Source organism: Propithecus coquereli, unplaced genomic scaffold (assembly GCF_000956105.1).
Source record: "Propithecus coquereli isolate 6110/MARCELLA unplaced genomic scaffold, Pcoq_1.0 Scaffold14, whole genome shotgun sequence".
NCBI classification, from domain to species: Eukaryota; Metazoa; Chordata; class Mammalia; order Primates; family Indriidae; genus Propithecus; species Propithecus coquereli.
In genome coordinates, this window is record NW_012138302.1 from 7,410,184 (window position 1) to 7,427,766 (window position 17,583).

Here is a 17,583-nt window from a genome sequence, read left to right on the forward strand (position 1 = left end):
TGAAGCTGGTATATAAAAGCAACCCAAACAACAGTAACAAGTTCTGTTGATATTTAGCTCCGTATTCCAGCAACAGACTATGCGGACTAACACCATTAAATACTAGAGTCCTAATATTCTAGCACATTTTCTTGAAATAACTGGATAACTCAAAGAGGTCTTTCTGAAGGTGCGAGTTTCCTCCATTTTATAAGTATTATTTTTCTCTTATATTGGCGCATTTGGGAGGGGGCTTGTCAGCAAAAACAGGGTCTTGCATACCTTTATAAAATTAAACTTATTCTTATTTTAAAAAGCATAATCAAATTTTCAAACTAAAAAAAATGAATTCAATTAACTTAATTTCTAAGTGAAATAATTTAAAATAAAGTAACTTTTAATTTTACAATTAAATAAAATCAACTTAGATTAAAAGAATTTCACAGAATTAGAAGCAAATATTTATAATATATTTTGGGGGCAGAAAGGAGAAAAATCAGGCAAAATGTTTTAGGGGAATATTTGTGATGTAAAGCATTTTCTGAGACTTAGTTTACAAGATTATTTAAAAGCAAGCAAACAGAAAAATTTTTTTTAAAGAACCTCTATATCTGTGGAAAGCTCAGATCCTAACTTTACCTTGACTTCACAGGTTTAGAATTAGCTGTCTGAGGTGGTGGCTCACGCCTGTAATCCTAGCACTCCGGGAGGCCCAGGCCAGAAGATCCCTTGAGGCCAGGAGCTTGAGATCAGCCTGAGCAACAGTGAAACCCCATGTCAACAAAAAAATTAGCCAGGGTTGGTGGCACCAGCCTGTAGTCCCAGCTACCCGGGAGGCTGGAAGTGGAGGATTGCTTGAGCCCCGGAGTTTGAGGCTGCAGTGAGGATTGTACTTCAGCACAGGAGACTGGGACCCTGTCTCAAAAATAAATAAATAAATAAAATAAAGTAAAAAATAAAAAATAGAATTAGCTGTCTGAAATTTGACCATATTTCTGTAAAAAGTTCAATGCAAGGTCAAAAGGTCATGATACTTAACTGTGATTAAATTTAAAATATTAAATCTATTGCAATGGAGTTATAGCATCACATTCTCTTTCTTGGAGATATTGCAGAAAGAAGTAGCACTACTAGTGACCTTAGGTCTAGAAATGCTAATTTATTACTTAAAAAGACTGCCTGCTTTTAAGCAAATGAAGATTTTAATTACAGGAAAGTGCTATAAAGAAAATGTTTATTTTAAAATTTTCAAATAATCTTAACCTGGTGACTAGCAAAAATTCTATGTTGATTCCAAGGTTCGAATAACAAAAGATGCAAAAAGGTGAATTTTCATTTAAGTCTGGCAAAGTGACAGCTTTTATCGCTTTTTTAATAATTGCCATGGAGAAGACACAAATGAAAAGAATTATTATATGTTAAAAACCTTTAGAGAATTCTTCAGAATAAACTACAAAATTAAATACAAAGCCTGTACTAATAATTGAAAATGAAAACAGATTTATATTTGACCATATTTGAAATTTTAATTACATAAATTAATATTACATTTATAGCAAACAATTAAAAAATATAGCATAACTACCTTCTTTTTTTGAGTAAGGAAAGAACCTGTAATTTTGCCATTAGAAATTATAAATTAAATATTTTGAGAAGTAATTCAACATGTTTTAGGAGAAAGATATACCTCTATTATTTTTGTTATGAAAAATATTAAACCATTAATATCTACAACTAAAATGAAAGCTAAATATCTAATTTTGTCTCAGGGGAAGTTAAAATTGTTTTTGATCATGTCCTAAAACATATAGGTAAAATTTTGCCAAACATAACATTTCTTTTGAAATAATACAAACGTTAAGTCTCTACATGTTAGCTTAGCCGATGTTTTACTTCTAGGTGTAATATCTTTACAATTAACTACTTTCTCATGAATAAATGAAGATATTTTTATTTCGATTAATTTAGATATATAATAGCCACTTTTTAAATATTTATTCATTAATATTAAGATAAAGAGATAAGGAGAGACCCAAAAATATATTTTTTTATAATCTGAAAGTGGACTTTTTTGTTCTTTCCACTTTCCGTTTACATTTGATTTGTCACCCTACCTTTACAGAAATCTAACACAATTACGGAAAACATCAACAGCAATAAAAGATGAATATTAGGTATCTTCAAAGAAAATTTAAAATTCCAAGCCACAGAAAAAGAAGCAAACCAACAGCAAAGGACTGAGTAGCAAGAAAATGCTCAGAGTTGGTCTGCAAGGGGCCGTGGCGTTCTTGTGAAAGCTCAGATACAAACACTGGAGGAGGCATGTAGCCAAACTGAAAGCGGAATTTAATTTCTCTAGTTTTATTCAAAAGCTGCAGACAGTGCTATCCATCCGAGGACTGCGTACTAAAATACACCTGGTAAGGGATATGCAAAGTCAAAGATCTACAAGAAAATTTAAATGATCTAAAAACTTCAATAATTATTTTCTATCCTGGGCCATTTAATATCCCTTCGTTTTTGAGCCAAGAAGCAGCAAAACTGCCCAGTCCTAGTGCTATTCTATGCTAAAGACGCATGGACACTTTTACTAGTATTGCAAAAGGTTACCAATGCTGTTAAGTATAGAGCCAACCAGATAACCACAATTATAAATTAATTTCTCCCCTTACATAATTGATACAAATGAAAGATCTCTTTCTTAAACATTTGCATTAAAACACTATAAAGAAGGCTAACAATTAATTTACTTTTCTTCTTTATATACTTGGTAAAGAGCTGTCCGAAGCCAAGGTAACTTTATTTCTTACTTTTTTTGGCAATTATCACATGCTCTATTGATTCCTACCACCTGAAATAATTAGAGGGCTCAGAAAACAAACCCGACTGCATAGAATTGGATGCCCTTCTTGTATGTGAGCCCCCATGGCAGTGAGTTTCTCCGTTTCCCTGACTGAGAGTCGTAAGATTTGTATATTACAATGAAGAGAATATTACTTCAAGTGTGTTTAAAGGATGGGGTTGGAAATGCCATTGTGAAGAAGTATATTAGGGTTATCATTTTTTTTCCCATATAGGGATTTGCTTTTCGTTTAAGGAAGCTTAGACTTCAACCTAACGTTGAAAAGTAATGTTTCTTTTGGTTTTTAAAAAATTTATGAGCAGAAATTTAAACCTAAAACAAGGTTTGCATATAGGAGGCTGGGTTAAGACCTCTTAATTGAACTGGTAGCCATCCATCTATGCATTTTTATGGCGCCTACAGCTATATTGCTGGAGTACTCAGACAAAGACAGTTCACTATCAATATAATCACTAGGGAAAGGAATAAAATAAATCTTAATGCCTACATATTAGTCTCTGCTTCCATAAGCTTGTACAATACAAGAACAGAAACCTTGTACTGGATTTGCTACATATACCTATATCCAGTTCCCCCGACCTCCATTCTGCTCCCCTTCAGAATAAAAGCTCAGAGAGCACTCCTTCGGGAAAGGCAAGCAATGACAAAAACACATTAATATGGCAAAACTGATCAGACAAAAAATGTCTCTAACACCTCCACATATTCTATGTTCTTTACATAAGAAGCAAAGATGGAATAATCTTCCTTGTCCTTGACCTAGAATTAAACACTTTCACCTCTCCAGTCTGTCTTTCATTGCACATACACCTCTTACGGTGTGATTAATATTACGCCGCACCAAGGTGATTTTAAATTATCTCATATGAGGATTTGAGCTCCTAAAGAAAAGAGTTCTTTTCCACTCTTCTCTTATCCCCAGTTCTTTGCTCAGGGAACCTGGCCTAGCCAAGGAGTTCAGTACCTGCTGAACTGCAGAGTTGAATTTTCAATTGTCATTTGTCTTCCTACCACGGAACCACTGTCAGTGACCGCACAATATACTAAGCTCACACCTAAAAAGGGAGTGGGATTTCTAAGCTGAGAAAGGGGAGCAGAAAGGTCCTTTATCTCTGCTCCATATCCCCCGTCTTGGGGCCTGGCAAGGGAAAACCAGGCACACCCCTCTGGCTTGTGGGTGATTTGGAAATCTTCACAGTGTTTAGAAGTTGCAAACAATCACCTCCTACGATTCACTGGCCCACATGCCACCGAGACTGAGCTAAGGACCGTGCCCGACAACTAGGAGGCCCTCCAGAAACATATACCAGCTAAAATGATGAATGGCAGAGGAATATTTCACACATTCAAAAAATGCAAAGATTAGAGAAATCTACCATATTCTGATGTCCTCAGACTGCCTGGAACTCCTAACAACTGCTGTTGTGAATAGCTTCATAAAGAAAAAGCAGACACCATGCGGTAGTGAAGAACCTTTCCCACCCTAAAACAAACCAATGTAATTCCTATTCAGTCAACATATCAACAAAAGTCCGTGGACCATAAAAGTACAAATTCTGGTCCCACTAGAAAAATAATTTAGCCTAAATTTCAACCTCCCTACATGCACAATGATTTGCCTAAAGATGAAGTTTGAAAAGCCTTTGTTAGAATTTTGTGTCCAGTTTTAATTCTCCCAAATTAAAAGACAATATGAAGAAACCCGAAGGCATCCAAAACCAAAAATAAATGTTAGTCAAGTGAAAGAAATAAAGTGAAAGTTCTGCTCAAAAGACTTAGAGTTGTTTATAGTGTAAAAAAGAAAAGGCAAAGACAGGAATGAATACTTTCTTGCAAATAAATGAAGAGTGAGGAACATTCCTGGGGTAAAAGAAAATAAGGAATAAGGGTGATTATACTCTGAATATAATAAACAGTTACGCTCTACAATTGTAACCCTTAAAGATGTTCAAAATTAGATAAGTTTTTGTTTCTTATGGTTCAGGAAGATGAATACTTTGCAAAAGAGTCAGGCCAAAGAATTCATTTTTCTGCATCTATGTGTTTATTATAAATAATCCTATTTCTGATCAGTAGTATAAGGTTTAGAATTACTCTACTTTGATCAACTAGTCTCATAACATGTTTATTACAGTAATGAAATCTAGAAAATCAAATGACTATTATAGCCACATTTTGCTTACTAGTCTCATAGCTGCAGTTATAAAAGAAATTATTATTTTAATACTTTATAATACTTACGAATATTATCTATTTTTTTCCAGTATGACCATGACCTTAAAGACTGAAGTGTGAAGAAAATATTTGAAAAACCTTATTTGAGAATGTAGAATGTCAGTGTACAGGTATACATATGTACATACAATTTGTAGCTTAAGTGTAAACATTGATGAATACAACACTGTCAGCTAAATATAATATTATCCATCACGGTCTGCTTAAGAACAAACAGAAATCTGTAATACCATTACTAAATCTGGACCACTGAAAAGATGCAATTATTATCAACATTTCCAGAGAAGGGACAAAATCTTTTAAGCTCAGTGAATAACCAAACCAATATTTGAGGTCAATTACTGTACACAACTGTGGCCCACTTAACGAAAAATTAACATACAATAACCCAGTTTTGAAAACAGGTAAGTTATGTGGTAAATCACACCATGAAAGTTTTCTTAAGCTTTAAAAATGGAAATACTCCACGGTTCTTTAAATGGGAAGTCTTATCTTTACTGCATTTAAAATAAAAAATTTGATCTCTAGCTAGAACTGAGTGTTTGTATGGATGTGTGTGCATAGCAACTGGAGTAATTAAAGTATGCAGAGAAAGTCCTTCTTTATGGAAGGGAAATGGGGAGATAGGGTGGAGGGAACTCCCAGCTCCAAAAGGACCAAGCTAGTTTGCACACATTGGTCCTTGTCTCCTCTAATCCTGATTCAGACGGAGAGCGAAGGCTGTGTTCCCGCAGCAGTCACTTGGAAGGGCTCCACCAGACCACCCCAGGGGCTGCCAGCTGCTCTGGAGAACCACCGCTCAGTCACTCCCGTGTACCGCATTTTCAAGGCCTACTTAAGATTGCTATGTAATCTAGGTTACTACCACTTTCCTTCTCAAAATTTTTCTTTTTAGAATGCCTTTCTGAACAAGAATTTGTGAAATATTAAATTTGCAGGAGTTCGATTTTGTTTTGGAATTAATGTTGGTATTCAAGGCCCATCTGTTTAGTTGGGACTGTATAGGATGGTAAGACCGTTTAGGTTGAAGAGTGATTCAACTGTCTTATCACCTACTCATACATGTGTTATTTTTCTATGCACGCGAGGAGGTTGCAGAATGATACACCGTTTTAACACGTTGAGGAAAAAAATGAAATGGCATAATTATTGTTGTGTTATGACAGTGAGGGAGAATCATTTCTAAGCTTTAAAAATTACAAATTCAGTCACTCTGAAAGTAATGACAAGATGACTCAATCATTAAACCTTCAATCTTTGTAGGAGGCTGATTTCAAGTAATGATCAGCTTTTTCAGTGATGTTATAAATGAAGTCAATCGTAAGAAGTTGGTGATTATAAAAGATATGCAAACATGATACTTTGACTGAATTTATAACATATCACATTTTTTTAGACAAAGTCCTATGACTAAGATAAACTATTAATAAAATGTTCAAGGAATCATTTTTAATTTTTTTTCCCCATAAGAGAAGCTGTGTTGACATGGGATGGTAACCTGTTGATTAGTTCAGAAGTCAAGTTTTTGAATCATATATTCAAATCACCTGGTCATATATCCACTCCAGTGTAAACAAAGACCTACTTAAAAAGCCATCACTGTAACATGGTCACATAGCAGAATTGCGCTCAATTTCCCATTTAGTCACTTTGTTTACAATCGAAATTAATTGTAGCATTAGGTTCTTGGAGTTCTTAAACAAAATAATATATACTTGAAAATTATCCATACAGCCATCTCTACAACTAAAAGTAGAAAATTTCCCTGCATACTTTCATATTATATAAATAAATGCTTTAAGTGAAAATGAAGCATAATTGAATTATAGTCTATATGCATTTTTTTCATGTACCTGGATGTCTGTTAAAAAAATTTATTAAAATAATAAAATACCCTCTATTGAGGGTAACTATGCTATTTAAATTCAGGTAGCACCTTAAGTATTAACTTTCTTGCATTCATATTTCACTGTTATTGACAGGAGTATGAGATGGTAAAAAAACTGTATCCTAAAAATCTCAGCTATATAGTTTAACTGCTCTGGATCTCAGTCTCTTCATCTGTAAAATGGGGACACTACTGATCATTTTGCCTAACTTAAGAGGATTGTTGTATGGATCAAATAAAATAATGCCAGAAAACCTGGTTTTGAAACTTATAAGGTACCTAAAAAATGTACATTTACCTCTGCCATACAAATCTTCATATCCAAACCAGTTTTTTGTTTCTCTGTAAAAATCAAACTCAACTCACACATAAAGTGATTCTGGTATAAAACATCAGTATCACAGACCTGGTTTTAAAGAAAAGATTCTTAATTCCCATATACTGGGAAAGAGATTATCTCTGATAATGGAAATGTAAATCTCAGCTTGCCGTTGTTTATTCCAGACAGACATTTGTGTGTTAAGTCTGTTTATCAGGCAACACTTTGTCTAAGCCAGGAAGTAGTCAGTCTTTGTAACAAGATGTATGCAAATGAATTTCCCATGAGTCTCTGCAGCAAATTGTAGCAGGGAGAAAAAACAAATCCTTGTTACTTTACCAACAAGAAGCTACCTCAAAAGTAGACTAGAGACAGAGAACTATGAGCTAGACTATGCTGATGAGTTTAAATGAGTCCTAAACATGTGCTCACAGTCTGTTGCTCTTTATTCTAAGCAGACTTAGTGCATTACATCTGTTTATCAGACAACACTGTCTGGATAGCCAGGCTTTGGAACCTGTGTGAAAACGAACGGTGACCATAATCCCATGAAATAACCTGTCTATGGCAAAACTCCAAGCCTCTTGTCACTTTAAGAATCCCCACCAATAGAAGCACCCATAAAATCTTGGAAACTTTAAAAAAAATATATCCAGGTCTAACTTTTTGTCACCTTCTAACTGAAATAACTTTTCTACATTCATTGGATTCCCTTTGGTATGACAGATTCATGTCAGAATGGTGAATTTTATCATGCAAATTGGACTGATGAAATATTTGCTAACAACACTCTGTCTAATTATCCAAAACAGTGAGCTTTTAAAAGAAAATACTTTTCTATCATAATATAAAAGTATTTATTCTTTAAATCTATTATTAAAGTATTTGTCCTAAAATCTTTTTTTAATCCTAATATAACCGACTCTTTTTTAAAAAATCTATACATGAAGAGTTGAACAATATATTTCTTTTCTTTCTGTTTTTCTTATTGGTTTTCTGTAGGGTTTGAAAATTTTTGCAAAAGAATCAAATTGGTTTAGCTCCTCTTCCTAGACAAAATAAACACTTTAGGACTCTACTTGTTTGTATTCTCCTCAGTGGCGCTGTATGCATCAGCAGCTAAAAACAAAGAAACTTTTTAGCTGCTCAGACAAAATGCAGAAGCTTCCCAAATGCAAGGCAAGGGAGGGGGCATGGGTTCAGTGGAGGGTGGGGGTGGAGAAATGTGCAGAAAGTCTGACAGTCCATTCAATATAGGGATGATGGCTATAATGCATCCAGGGTCCCCTTGCTAATTAAATATGCATTGGCACAGTTTTGATCGATGCAAGCCATGGATCAGATGACACACCTGCAAAATCTTGAGCCCAGAGCTCCCAGGAAAAGGGAAAATACAGTCTTGTCTCCTTATCTTTGTTTTCAAAGGCTCTCAATTTCTGTGCTTAGATATCTAATTTAATTCTCTCACCCCTCAGCAAACTGGATTAGGAAAGTCAATACTGCCTTTGTGCATCGACAGGAAAACACAGCTTTCCTTTTATTCAATTTAGCTATGACCTTTAGACAAAGATAATGACAACTGTCTAAAAGTAAGGTTAAGGCCTCAAGAAGAAGACCCCCAGAACTAAGGTTCCCTAGGAATTTTGGATGACAAGGTGATAGGGTTTACCGTGACATTTTCCTTCCCCGGTAAGGAAAAAAGGTAATTAAGAATTGGTGTTGCTAGCACTCTGGGAGGCCGAGGAGGGCGGATTATTTGAGCTCAGGAGTTCAAGACCAGCCTGAGCAAGAGCGAGACCCCGTCTCTACTAAAAATAGAAAGAACTTATTCGGACAACTAAAAATATATAGAAAAAATTAGCTGACCATGGTGGCGCATGCCTGTAGTCCCAGCTACTCGGGAGGCTGAGGCAGGAGGATCGCTTGAGCCCAGGAGTTTGAGGTTGCTGTGAGCTAGGCTGACGCCACGGCACTCGACCCAGGCAAGAGAGTGAGACTCTGTCTCAAAAAAAAAAAAAAAAAAGAATTGGTGTTGGAGTATAGGGGTGGGGGAATGAAGGGGCAGGAAGAAAACATAGTGGAAGAGATTTAAAACCACTGACTAAATGACTAAACTCTCAAAAGTCAACTGGGTCCTGTCATATCCGTTACCAGAAAATAATTCTGTGTAAGGGCAGGAATTAGAACAGCATAATAACAATTTGCCTAAAAAATGCAGAAGCCTTAACGAGAAGGTTGAAGATTCTATGGTTGGGTAAATCAGGAATTTTTTTTTTCCTTCTGAAGCATTTGAGAAAACAGGATTGTCTTTCAGTGTGTTTGTGAATCCCACCACCGGTGAAAGTTACAACTAGAGATCTTGGACAAGTCTGGGATGCTGCCGTGCTAGCAATAAATGATACTGGACCATCCTCCTGAAGCAGCACTGGCCGCTTTTTAATTTCCTTGTCTTTGGGCCTACCCATTCCATTCATTCCATCTTTCATTCATTCACTCAGCATCTACTCTGTGCCTTTCACCCTGTATACCTCGAGATACATAATGGAAAAAGGCGAGGTCCCTCTCCTCAAGGAGCTCTCAGTCAGGATATTGAAAATAAAATCAAGATTCTGTGACATCCTCTCTTGACTAAATCCTGTCACCTGGTGAAGTTAAGGTAGAACAATAAGTTGTTGTGTACATTTATCATTGCTTTTATTCTTTTCGTATTAGCAGCAATCAGTACCACTAAATGGACCCTTGTAACAGAACTTACAGTAGCCTGTAACCTAACGGTCGATGGGAATGGCTAGAGTTAGCTTTTCCAGTGAGATACACAGGAGTTTAGGCAGAGTCCTTTTAAGTGAAATATTGGGCTATTACTGAATAATTAGCACTGTTGGAAATGGTGTAAAGTATCAAAATAATTTTTAAAAATCAGATTTTTCCCCTTAGAAACAATTTTGTAGATAGTACAAAATGTTATTCCTCGTCAGGCCTAGTGTCCTCCCTTTAATAGAAATGACAGTTCTAACAGAGGTAGCTATGGAACAGTGAAACATAGCAAAGGACGGGGTATAAGAAAACCTAGGTTTGAGTCCCTTCTTGGCCATTTATATTAGCTTTGTGGAACGGGGCAAGCCCCTTCACCTCCGTGAACCTCAATTTACTCATCTTCCAAATACCTAACTCTCAAGACTACAAGGACTGAATGGCATGATTTACCGTACCTTGTAAATTACGAGTGGCTGTAATTCTCTAACTGTTTGCTGCATGGAGCAGGTTTTCCAAAGTATATAAATTGGTTAAAGCATCACACTGACTATTTAATTTCCTGTCTCATTTTTACTGGAAGATAGCACAGTATCTGGAACATATAGATGCTAATGCATGTTTATTGAAATGGAATTTAAATCAGAAGGTGAAAAAATAACTTTTTCAGAGCCATGAAATACAGCGGGGCCTATCTCGGGAGATATCAACTATGTTTTGGGGTGGATTCTCTGGCTTTAGTGAGACTCCGTGATGGGAAGGTGGATGGGTCACATGGTGAGGACAGACCCCATGGGAGGCTTTCTGGTCCCAAATCCCTCATTTTTCCTTGGACATGTAAATTCTCATCTCTCTGGGCCAGGAAAACTATAAAGATGAGGGGGATTAGGTGTCTTATAAAAGTTCTTTTAAGCCCTGGAGTTCTACATTTGAAACAAATCATTAGCAATTCCATTGTTGGCCTTTTGGCTGCATTCAAGGCTGAGACCCCCATTTCATCAAAAGGGACGGGGTAGTATTTGTTTATTTGCTGTAGATCATAAGTGAAATTAGAAATAACAAGAATGTAATAATCATTATGATTCAGACTGTCTCTACTTTATAAATGACTGCGAACAGCCCACTAAGAGTTGCAAATGTTTATCTTCGGTGACTTGACCTAACCGCTAACCACAGAAGACCATAAACAATGTTTTTTCTTTATATCTTGACCCACTATGTCATCCAGAACCCCAGAAAACTGAGTTTTTAGGAGCTACTGTATAAGGTGTCCTTAAAGAATTTAATCTAGGTCCTAGGTCCTTAGAATTTAGAACAATACTTTTAAAAACTATTTCAAATATACTTTCTTTAACATATATCATTAAAATAATGTACTTTCAATTTCCACATTGACAATAACTTTCTCTAATAACTTGATTTCTGAACCTATCATGAATATGCACAAATATAGGGAGTTAATCATTCGGTCAAACAAAAAATGCTCCTCAGACTTCCTTTATTATCATAACAAAGCTCAGGTCATATCTGATTTTTTAGAAATTCACCCAAGTCTTTTACAAATGGGAACAGGCATATAATTTTTGGTTCTATGTCTTTATGAGAGATAAAATTATTTAAATGATTTAAGTGAATCATTTCACTTTTAAGAGTTTCTGTTTGGATTCTATCATGGCTTTCTCCCTGACATATGCAGTGCTAAGTTATTTAAAATTAATTGCAGTACAATATTTTAAAATTTCTTCACATGGTGCTAATCTCAAGTGCTTTGGATGTTTGAACTACACTTGGAAGCCATCAAGTTCTGTGTATCTTTATACTATGGAGCAGTTGAACATGCTAAAAAGATTAGTCAGTGATTCTCCAGTGAACTTTAATCTATAACCAAAGTTATACTGAATTATAAAATTTCAAAAATGTGCGAGTTGATACAAATGGGAAAACTGCAAACATCCTATATAATAAGAGAAAAACAAACCTAAATAACTAAAGCACATGAATTTGCTTATGTAGCTTTAAAATCTTGACAAGCTTTTAAAAATCCATCACCAATTGCAGGGTCCCAACCACCTGAACGCATTTCAGTACCCGTTGAGCTTACGTGCTCTCACCTTCATCCAAAGTTCATTTTATTTGTCATTTTTGTTTTCATTTTAGGACGCAATCTCCATTCTTTTCTGTGGTTATGTTGTGGGGGAGATAAAAGTATTTTCCATCTCAGTAACTCAGTATTGATGAGTAATTTGCTTAGTAATAATCCTAAAATTAAATTGTCTTCCATACAATGCCTAGTAATAGTTTGTCTAGGATTAGCCAAATGAACTATCTTCAAGTTCTTTTTTTAAAAAAAATAAAAAAAGCTTTTTTGTCACCTGGATTTATTTTAACAAAAAATCATGTTTTCTGGAAGGTCTCTCTCTAATATAGGTGCTAGTTCAATAGCTTATCCTCATCAAAAAGTCTAAGTAGGTGATTAGAACTTTACTCCGATTCACTTTTCAAAAACCAGCTTGGATCCCTCATTCCAAAGAATGATTCATAATTAACCTTTCTCAGGAAGAAGAAACTTGTTTATGTCAGCCCGTCAAACATTATCACCTACTCTGTGCAAAGCACTGTGAGACTGTATTCGGTCTTGCAGTAGCTCCTAATGTTCACTAAGAATTCCATTCGTTCAACTCCATATCATTTATAAAAGTGCACATTACTTGTTTTTAAGAGCAGCTACTTCCCCTCATCTCCACTGGTGGTGGTAACATGGAGTTTCTAAGTTAGAGCCCTTGCCAAAGTCTATCAGGTGTAGAAACGGGAGGTAGAAATTTCTATGAATAGGAAACGGCTTATTTGTTTGTTTTATATGCAACAAAAACTACAGATCTCTTGGCTCCATGGTTTTCGAACTTTTGGGTCCTGGTGGAAGCCTATGCACAGGCAAAAGCCGACAGGGAAGCTGAGGCACCAGCGGCAAACCGAAAGTGAGTCGTTCCACCTGCTGACCATGCCCCCTTGTCACATACCCTCATCCCCACCCCCACCCCTGCTGGGTTCCTCCAGCAATGTTTAAACCCCTTTGGCACAGTCAAGGCACCAACCTGCCGCTCTGAGTCTTCTCAGTATCACCTCTGTCTTTTCGGATTTACAATCTTAAGATAAGCCAAGAATAAACAGTGACTCAATCATTTTTGGTTGAAATCCACGGACATTTCCTTTCTAGACTCTGTCCTATTTTAATTTTGGTTACTAGAAAAGAAGGTTAGAAACAAATTATGAGTGGGAAAAACAAAGTCAAAGGAGAAGCAATAAAAAAGAAGAAAAAGGCAGTAACGTAAGAAGGGTGTCCTTTGAACAGGTGACAGGGATAGCAACTCTTCCAACAAGATAGGAAATTTTATTTACAACGGACATGGGCTAAGTTACAAGTATTATAAAAATAAGAGTTTATTCAGGAATCAAAGGTGAAATAATACCCTGCATCATTGGCCCTGAATTACCAGATTAGTATTGGGGGGGAGATGGAACAATAGCAGCAAAGCATGCCATGGGCATGATGTGAAAGAAGGGATGAAAAACCTTCCATTTCCTTTGATTCTGGCTGTCACTTCCAAAAACAGCACGTAATTCCATAAGGAGACTTTTCCATTTGGTGACTTTGGGACAATTCTTTCTTGTCACTTTTACCCAAATGATTTCCAAAAAATCACTGACTTTGTTTTCACTTTCCATTTTTACTTTATACTTTAACAAGTCACCTAATGATTTAATGATTTCCTTTTCTCCTCTAAATAGATGCCCTGTAGAAAGAGAAAAATTATTCTAAAGTCTTGGTCAACAAAGCCATGTATCTTTACCACACTCATACTCATTACAGCCTCCTGTCGATATCACTGTATGCCCATCTCCTTCCAATTGTCCTTAAAATCATAGGCCCACATTTTGTTTTAATATTGCCATGTTGGTATTGTACACACATGCTTAGGCTCCACAGGAGAAACAAACATATTTGTAAGGACTTCCATTAAAATATTAGGCAAAAAAAAAAAAAAATTTAAATTAGCAGAAAGCAACATCTCACCAATAGATAGCAGAAATAAATTATTCAAAACAGTGTACAAACACTGAAGTCTTAATGAATAGGAGTCATGCTATAAGGAAACTTACTGTGAAAAGCTGGTATTTACACAGTAATTGGGAGCAAAACAAAACAAAATAAAAGATTTCCATACAAAGGAAATCTTATCCATTGCTTTTCATAACTCAATCAAAACTCCCCATTGTGGCACTCCCAACGTACAAACTCTTGATTTCCATAAGGAGAAAATGTAGAGAACAACATAAAAATGTCCCAAGATTCTTAGAGAAGAAATTCATGCAGAACATCAAATGTTACTCAACATTTTCAAGTAACCATGATATGTCAAACAGACCACATGATGCAAGTGCATTTAAATATAAGTTTCTATTTCTGTTTTGAAATAAAAAGATCAGAACTCTGAATCTGGAAAAGCAAAATCTCTTGCAGGTTTAGAAAGCATATACAAAACCTGGCAAAAGAAAACACTATTCACTGCCACCATCTGCTTTCTGGCACATTGAGGAAACTTTTACTAACAGCAACATTTTCTTACATTAGAAAATTCACTAATTAGTTTTGTTGTAATAAGAAAAATAACCTTTGCATGGAAGGCAGATTGCCAGCTTGCTTTTTTGTTGTTGTTGGCTGTACCTTACACCAGGCCTGTAACATTTCCAGGTAAAGTTAACCTCTGAGTTCTCTCTACTAGAGGACATTATTATTCCCCTGTTGAGTCTAAAGTCAGTACAGATGCTCCTCAACTTACAATGGGACTATGTCCTGATAAACCTGTTATAAGTTGATAATATCTTCAGTTGGAAATGCATTTAATGCATCTACCCTACCAAACATCATAGCTTAGCCTAGCCTACCTTAAATGTGCTCTGAACACTTACATTAGCCTACAGTGGGCAAAATCATCTAATACAAAGCCTATTTTATAATAAAATGCTGAATATCTCATGTAATCTATTGACTACTGTACTGAAAGTGAAAAACAAAATGACTATGTGGATATTCAAAGTACAATTTCTATGGAATTTGTATTGCTTTCACACCATCGTAAAGTGGAAAAATCACAACTCAAACCGTCTTAAGTCACGGGCAGTATGTATTCACAAATGTGAGTGAAACAGAGAGGAAAAGCTTGAAAGTATTTGGCTTGACATCCCCTCCCCCAAAGTACATCAAGTTCAGAATCAGGAAACCTGGGATCTAGAATCAATTGTTAGTTTGGCAAACCTGGGTCTGTCTTACCCTATCTTTAAGGCCACTAAACGAAGTGAGCTCTAGATTCCCCCAAATTCCTAAATTCTTTCAGTCTAAATAATTTTTTCCCTAAGAATTGTATGTCCTAAGAAATGAATGATTGCAAAAGAGTAAACGGAGCTTCCAATGTGACTGATAAATCTGAAATAATTTTGAAAATTGGGCCATGGATATACTAAGATATCGCAAATCATTTAACAACCAAGGAATGGAAACTACTAAACTGCCTTGATACTATACTCCAACTAATCATTTAGTCAGCATATCATTCCATAAATAAAACCCATAAGTGTTTATTGAGCATATACTGTGTGCCAAGCACTGCTGGTAAGCACTGGAGATGAAATAGTGCTCAAAAGGCTTACAAGGCTCTGCCTTCACCCAGTCTAGATCACAGAAAGCTTGCATTCCAGGATGTTTACATCCACCCTTTGATGAACCATCCACCAACTGCAAACCACCACGCTGCGTGGAACACAACAGCAACACAGTCCTTAGTGCTCACCACACTTAAAAGTCTGCCTGAAAGTTCCTTGAGCAAATAAAACAAATGGGCACACATACTATTTTCTGAAAAATTATATGGAAAATAGATGTCCTGTCCTTAGAAACAAAGCAGAGCACTGAGGCAATGACTATGAAAGTTTGGACCGTAGCCTTTCCAGGAAAGATGTCTGAGACCTAACTTGCTCAACTGGGCCCTCTGCCCTCAGTGAATAAACTCACTAATTCAAAAACTCACTTTTGCATTCTCTTAATTTTTTTTCCCTTAGGCTTGAACTTAGCTAAATTCAAACACAAAACCGCAACACGCATGGGATGAGCTATTGCAAACGCAAAAGTTTCTCTGCCTATGGAATGAGTGATGAACTATTGCAAAGTTTAATTATCCCGCTGGTATTGCAAAAACAAGCCCATTCAACTCTTCTCAACTGTATGGCAACAATATGTTAATATATTCACTTATCACTAGAACAAGTGTCCACTGGGTTTATTCTTTTTTTTTTTGAGACAGAGTCTCACTGTGTTGCCCAGGCTAGAGTGCCGTGGCGTCAGCCTCGCTCACAGCAACCTCAAACTCCTGGGCTCAAGCGATCCTCCTGCCTCAGCCTCCCGAGTAGCTGGGACTACAGGCATGCGCCACCATGCCCGGCTGATTCTTTCTATATATTTTTAGTTGTCCAATTAATTTCTTTCTAATTTTAGTAGAGATGGGGTCTCGCTCTTGCTCAGGCTGGTTTCGAACTCCTGAGCTCAAACAATCCACCCGCCTCGGCCTCCCAGAAAGCTAGGATTACAGGCGTGAGCCACCGCGCCCGGCCTCTGGGTTTATTCTTAATTGTCATTAAAATACATTAATTAAAACTGTAACACTTTCCCCAATGCTTTCTATCAAATATTTGAAGATTTTGGTCAAATTATATAGCTCTGGCTTTGCTTTTACCCTATTTACACCAACACCCTCTTTAGGCACAGAAGGTAACTACATTCTTTCCTGATCACATTTATACAATACAGATCTCTGTCCTGAATTTAGAAGCCATCCAGTGTAGAGGAAGAAAAAGTCAGAATCCTTTCCCTTCTTCTTGACAGAACTAATCACTCCTTCCCCTGGCTCCCTATACCCTAGTTACAGAGAATGGGGCTGTGCTCCTGTTTCATTTCTCCATGTGTATTAATCCCCATCTGCCTTCCCAACAATTTGTAAGCCCTTGGGGGCACATAGCCCCTACTTACCTAAAGGAAGTGCTTGCACACACTGAATGCTCAACAAGTCAGCCTTGAATGGAGGTACAGAGAAGGGAAGGATCAGTCTGGGCAAGATTTTAAAGGAAGGGCTATCTTAGAGATGGCTTATGGACTTTTCCATCTCCTAGCAGAAACAAAGTCCAGTTACGAAAAAAGCTAGATTTTTCCATTAAGGCTAAAATTCCTAAAATGGCTACATATAAAAGAGCAACTTTCTTCTCTTTATCAGACATGGGCAAATGTCTCAACTAGTGCTCAGAATAATCCTATTAGATAATGTAATATTTAAAAGATAAACCAACAAAAATTAAAATCTAAAAGGGAAGTGGACTACTGAAGTCAAGAGATGATTTTGACAATTCTTTGCAAAATTTTTAGGGACCAGAGTCTTTAAAAGCATTTCCTGTCATTTGTAGTAGAAAAAGTAAGTTAAGTTTACAGTCAAGTTCTGTTTAATG

General features: G+C 36.3%; 1 protein-coding gene across 4 annotated transcripts in view; it reads right to left on the reverse strand.

The window, feature by feature from the left end:
* Positions 1-17,583, reverse strand: part of NFIA (nuclear factor I/A) — a 369,436-nt gene that overhangs the window by 170,268 nt on the left and 181,585 nt on the right. The window lies entirely within an intron of this gene.